This window comes from Salvelinus fontinalis, chromosome 17, assembly GCF_029448725.1.
Source record: "Salvelinus fontinalis isolate EN_2023a chromosome 17, ASM2944872v1, whole genome shotgun sequence".
In the NCBI taxonomy this organism is placed as follows: domain Eukaryota; kingdom Metazoa; phylum Chordata; class Actinopteri; order Salmoniformes; family Salmonidae; genus Salvelinus; species Salvelinus fontinalis.
Window position 1 is genome coordinate 27,913,344 of NC_074681.1, and position 7,104 is coordinate 27,920,447.

A 7,104-nucleotide genomic window follows, 5' to 3' on the forward strand; every position below is an offset into this window, starting at 1 on the left:
AGGGATATCATATAATGTAATTTTCATGAAATCACAAGTCCAATACAGCAAATGAAAGATAAACATCTTGTGAATCCAGCCATCATTTCCGATTTTTAAAATGTTTTACAACAAAAATACAATATGTATTTCTATTAGCTAACCACAATAGCCAAAGACTCAACCGCATATTTTCACCATGTTTCTACCGCATAGGTAGCTATCACAAAACCGACCAAATAGAGATATAATTAGTCACTAACCAAGAAACAACTTCATCAGATGACAGTCTTATAACATGTTATACAATAAATGTATGTTTTGTTCGAAAATGTGCATATTTGAGGTATAAATCATAGTTTTACATTGCAGCTACTATCAAAAATATCACAAAAGCAGCCAGAATAATTACAGAGAGCAACGTGAAATACCTAAATACTCATCATAAAACATTTTTGAAAAATACATGGTGTACAGCAAATGAAAGATAAACTGGTTCTTAATGCAACCGCCGTGTTAGATTTTTAAAAATAACTTTACCATAACAAACAGCTTGCGTTATTGCAAGACAGCGCCCGCCAAAACGGGCGCTGTCTATTTCAGATTTTTTAAGTGTTTTACAGCGAAAACACAATATAGCATTATATTAGCTTACCACAATAGCCAAACACACAACCGCATTTATTCACCGCATAGATAGCATTCGCAAAAACCAGCCAAAAGGAATAAAATTAATCACTAACCTTGAACAACTTCATCAGATGACAGTCTTATAACATCAGGTTATACAATACACTTATGTTTTGTTCGAAAATGTGCAAATTTAGAGCTGCACACCGTGGTTATACATTGTGAAAATGTAGCAACATTTCCCCAGAATGTCAGGAGCTATTTTGGACGCTCACCTTATTTGACCAAAGAACTCATCATCAATTTACTAAAAAATACATGTTGTACAGCAAATGAAAGATACACTGGTTCTTAATGCAACCGCCGTGTTAGATTTTTAAAAATAACTTTACCATAACAAACAGCTTGCGTTATTGCAAGACAGCGCCCGCCAAAACGGCGGAGAATAGAAATAACAATTTCCACAGAAATACGAAATAACATCATAAATTGTTTTTACTTTGCCGAGCTTCCATCAGAATCTTGTCCAAGGAGTCCTAGGTCCAGAATAAATTGTTGTTTGGTTTTAGAATGTCCTTTTCTCCTGTCGAATTCGCGCCACAATGCTAGCCAATGTTGATGACGTTCCCAATTTCTCTCGACGCAAAGAACGGAAAACTCCAAAAGTCCCAATAAACGTTGAATAATCTGATAAAACTCGGTTGAAAAAACCTACTTTACGATGTTATTATCACATGTATCAAATAAAATCAGAGCCGGAGATATTAGCCGTGTATACCGAACGCTTATCAGAAGACAATATGGAGGTGCTTCGCGCGCCTAGGTAGAGAAAGGAAATTCCTGACCTGCCACTCCAAAAGCTCTTGTTCGACCTCAGATCAAGCTAGACACCCCATTCCACCTTCCACTGCCTGTTGACATCTAGTGGAAGGCGTATGAAGTGCATGCATATCGATAAATATAAGGCAATTGAGTAGGCAGGCCCTGAAACAGAGCCTCGTTTTCAGATTTTTCACTTCCTGTCTGGAAGGTTGCTGCAAAATGAGTTCTGTTTTACTCACAGATATAATTCAAACAGTTTTAGAAACTTGAGAGTGTTTTCTATCTAATAGTAATAATAATATGCATAATATAATTTCATGAAATCACAAGTCCAATACAGCAAATGAAAGATAAACATCTTGTGAATCCAGCCAACATTTTACAGCGAAAACACAATATATATTTATGTTAGCTCACCACAATAGCCAAACACACAATGCCATTTTTTCACCGCAAAGATAGCTTTCACAAAACCCACAAATAGAGATAAAATTAATCACTAACCTTTGAACAACTTCATCAGATGACAGTCTTATGACATCATGTTATACAATACATTTATGTTTTGTTTGAAAATGTGCATATTTATAGGTATAAATCGTAGTTTTACATTGCAGCCATAGTCACAAATGGCACCAAAAACAGCCAGAATAATTACAAAGAGCAACGTGAAATACATAAATACTCATCATAAAACTTTTATGAAAAATACATGTTGGGCAAATAAATAAAGATACACTGGTTCTTATTAATGCAACCGCTGTGTTAGATTTAAAAAAATAACTTTAGTAAAAAGCACAGCATGCAATAATCTGAGACAGCGCTCAGCCATTCTCCGCCATGTTGGAGTCAACATATTCTACAAAAATACGAAATAACATCATAAATATTCTCTTACCTTTGATGATCTTTCATCAGAATGCAGTGCAAGGAGTCCTAGTTCCACAATATATCGTTGTTTTGTTTTAGAATGTCCATTTCTTCTGTCGAATTAGCAACTTTGGCTAGCATAATGGTGCTCACGTGTCCATGAACGTTTGGCGCATGGAACGAAAAATTCCAAAAGTCATAATAAAAGTCGAATAAACTGGTCAAACTCAGTTGAAAATCCATCTTTATAATGTTTTTCTCATATGTATCCAATAACGTCCCAGACGGAGCATTTCTTCGTGTCTACCTAACGCATTGCAGAAAATTATATGGTGCACCCAGGTGCGCAGCAAAATACTGCCAATATGGCTGACCTGTCACTCCAAAAGCTCTCATTCGGTCCCACATCAGGCTAGACACCTCATTCAACGTTCTACTGCCTGTTGACATCTAGTGGAAGGCGTATGAAGTGCATACATATCCATAAATACAAGGCAATTGAATAGGCGAGGCCTGTCAGAGAGACCCATTTTAGAATTTTCACTTCCTGTTTGGAACTTTGCCTGCCAAATGAGTTCTGTTTTACTCACAGATATAATTCAAACAGTTTTAGAAACTTCAGAGTGTTTTCTATCCAATAGTAATAATAATATGCATATCATATAATCTAGAACAGAGTACGAGGCCGTTTAATTTGGGCACTATTTTTCCCCAAAGTGGAAATGGCGCCCCCTATTAAGAGGAAGTTAAATCCACTTCAATCAGTGTAGATGAAAGGGAGGAGACAGGTTCATTCTTAAGAGTCTAAATCGTTGGGGGGGGGGGGGGGGGGGGGGGTTCTAAGCTGACATATGGAATTGTTTTAAGTTGGTCGTACTATGGATCATTTAGCTTTGTAGGACCCCTTTAGGTATCAAAAATATACTGTATATCAGGGGTGTCAAAGTCAAATGGACGGAGGGCCAAATAAAAAATTTAGCTACAAGCCGAGGGCCGGACTGTTCGAATGTTCATTGAAAAAATTTTAAATGACGCATATAGTCTAGTGAACCTAATTGAACCTACTGAAAACCTAACAAATATATTCCAATATGATCAGATAAATAAAACAATATTTTCTTATGGCTCTGTCAGTAATCTTTAATTTTCAACAGACACAAAAGACAAATTTCCTTTATATAAAAATCCCCATAACATGAACATTAAATGAAAGAAACCGGTATTCAAGGCACCATCAGTAGCCTATATTTTCTATTTTAGCAAAAGTGGGCTAAATTTACTTCAAAGAAAAAAACAATAATAGCAATTTTCTATCATCCACTCAACTGAAATATTTTTAAAATATAATTGGATTGAAATACAATAAAATAAAGTGCAAAAATCTATTAATCAAAAACAACACTTTGTTTAAGGAGAAGTAACATGCAGTGAAAACAAATATTAAACTTTAACTTTTAAACTTGAACTGAGTAAAAACTCTAAATATGTGATTGCACAGTAATGTTCACTTGTTTGAGGTTGAGGGTGATACTTGGTGGTGTCCCATCTTTTCCACAAGTTCATCAATGTTCGGGGTAAGGCTCGGAGCTGAGGAAATCCTCAGAATTGAGTGGAGGTGTTCAGCAGTAAGTCGACTTCTGTGTGATGTTTTGTTCAGGTTCATCAAAGAAAACAGTTGTTCACACAGGTATGTGCTGCCAAACATAGACAACGTTTGAGCAGCCTGGATGCGCAGCTGGGGCATTGTGTCGGGGAGGAAACGGGCGAACTCCGCAGCACCCACTGCCGCATATTTTGCCCTCAGTGCATCATTGCATTGGAGGTCAATCAACTCCATTTGGAGGTTTGGTGGTGAGCTTTCCACGTCAACAGCAAATGGGTTACCGAGCAGTTCCAACATGCTTTTTTGTGCTTCAAAGTCAGCAAATCGGCGTCGAAAGTCAGCGGCAAGCATACCTATTTTATCAGCCAACTGTGCGCTCGGGAACGCACTGGTAGAGAGCTTCTCTTTCATGGTCTGGCAGCTGGGAAAGTGGCTCAAATTTTCTTTCCGCATCTGCGTCTCCCACAGAGTCAGTTTGGTTTTAAATGCCTTCACTGTACTGTACATATCAGAGATGACATGATCCCGACCCTGCAGCTGCAAGTTCATTGCATTCAGATGACTCGTAATGTCACACAGAAAAGCCATTTCACACAGAAACATTTCGTCTCGGAGTTGTGTTGTGTCTTTCCCTTTGCTGTCCAAGAACAGACAAATCTCCTCACGAAGCTCGAAACATCTTTGAAGCACCTTTCCCTGGCTTAGCCATCGCACCTCTGTGTGATAAGGCAAATCACCATGCTCCGTTTCTAACTCCGTCAGAAATGCCTTGAACTGGCGGTGATTCAAACCTTTGGCTCTGATAAAGTTAACTGTGCGCGTGATGATGCTCATTACATGCTCCATTTTCAAGGCTTTACCGCACAACGCTTCCTGGTGTATGATACAATGATAAGCTGTCAGCTCACCTGTCGCGTTTTCCTCTTGCATCTTTTCCCGTATCTTCGCCACCAGTCCGCTCCTGTGTCCACACATCGCAGGTGCTCCGTCGGTTGTCAAACCCACGAGTTTTTCCCAAGGCAGTTCCATCTCATTTACACATCTTGACACCTCTTCATACAAATCATGCCCCGTAGTTGTGCCATGCATAGGACGTAAAGCCAAAAACTCCTCTGTCACGCTTAGGCTGGAGTCCACTCCGCGGATGAAAATTGACAACTGGGCAATGTCAGAAATGTCGGTGCTCTCATCCACAGCCAAGGAATATGCAATGAAATCTTTTCCCTTTTTCACAAGCTGCTCTTTTAGATTGATGGACAACTGGTCTACTCTCTCGGCAATGGTGTTTCTGCTCAGACTCACATTTAAAAAGAGTTGCCTTTTTTCTGGGCAAACTTCGTCACAAACTTTAATCATGCAGTTTTTGATGAAATCCCCCTCCGTAAATGGCCGGGCTGTTTTAGCGATCTCTTCTGCCAAAATAAAACTGGCCTTGACAGCAGCCTGGCCTTGTGATTTGGCTTTTTTGAACAGAGCCTGTCGAGATTTGAGGCCTCGTTTTAATTCCTCTGCCTTTTGTAGCCTTTGTTCCATGTCCATATTCTTGTTTTTGTCTGCGTGTTTCGTTTCATAATGTCGTCTCAGATTATACTCTTTCAGTACCGCCACACTTTCTCCACACAGAAGACACACAGGTTTTCCAGCTACCTCCGTGAACATATACTCCGACTCCCACCTTGTTTGAAACCCCCGGTTCTCAGTGTCCACCTTCCGTTTTGCCATTTTTGATGGGTATCTGAAAGTTAATTTTACTGTGATGCTGACGACTGCTGTGCCAATAAATATTGAAATGAAGCAGCCTACTGCTCGGTGCGTCACCGTTGCATTGTGGGAAATGTAGTATTGGTGCGTGTAAAAGATCTGCGGGCTGCCGGCTTGCTGCGGTCTGCGGGCCGGTTCTAATAATAAATCAAGATCATCCCAGGGGCCGTAAAAAACCTTCTCGCGGGCCGGATGTGGCCCGCGGGCCTTGACTCTGACATATGTGCTGTATATAAACAAATTATTTGATAAAATATTGAATTTGTCCTTTACTACTATAGCCCACGGAAACACATTGAATAACACATTTATAAATGGCAAAAAAAGACAGTAAAAAGTTAAACCATAGGAATGAGGTGTTGAAGTGTCTGTCCCATATCTAGAAGATATACAGTAGGAAAGCTCAGGAAATGTCACACTTTTATATATACATACACACTACCATTCAAAAGTTTGGGTTTACTTAGAAATGTCCTTGTTTTTGAAAGAAAAGCTATTTTTTTGTCCATTAAAATAGCATCATATTGATCAGAAATACAGTGTAGACATTGTTAATGTTGTAAATGACTATTGTAGCTGGAAACAGCTGATTTTTTTATGGAATTCTTACATAGGCGTACAGAGACCCATTATCAGCAACCATCACTCCTGTGTTCAAATGGCACGTTGTGTTAGCTAATCCAAGTTGATCATTTTAAAAGGCTAATTGATCATTAGAAAACCCTGTTGCAATTATGTTAGCACAGCTGAAAAATGTTGTTCTGATTAAAGAAGCAATAAAACTGGCCTTCTTTGGACTAGTTGAGTATCTGGAGCATTAGCATTTGTGGGTTTGATTACAGACTCAAAATGGCCAGAAACAAAGAACTTTCTTTTGAAACTTGTCAGTCTCTTCTTGTTCTGGGAAATGAAGGCTATTCCATGTGAGAAATTGCCAAGAAACTGAAGATCTCGTATAATGCTGTGTACTACTCTTTTCACAGAACAGCACAAACTAGCACTAACCAGAATAGAAAGAGGAGTGGGAGGCCCTGGTGCACAACTGAGCAAGAGGACAAGTACATTAGTGTGTCTAGTTTGTAATTGTAATTGAACCCACAAATGCTGATGCTCCAGATACTCAAGTCAACAAATTGAGGCTGTTCTGAGGGCAAAAGGGGGTGCTACTCAATATTAGGAAAGGGTTTGTAATGTTTTGTACACTCAATGTATATCATTAAGTTCAAAAAGGGATGTATCAACTAAGGATTCCACGATGCCACAAATCCCATGTATTCTTTGTGTATTAATTCTTAGGCACAGTACTGTATTATATTCCCCCAGCTGTGTGATAGAGATTAAACGTTTGAGGAAGTCAATCAACGTCTCTTTGTATTCTTCACATCTTTACTATTCAAGTAGTGTGCATTAGAAAGAAGATGCCTATTATTAGAGCGACA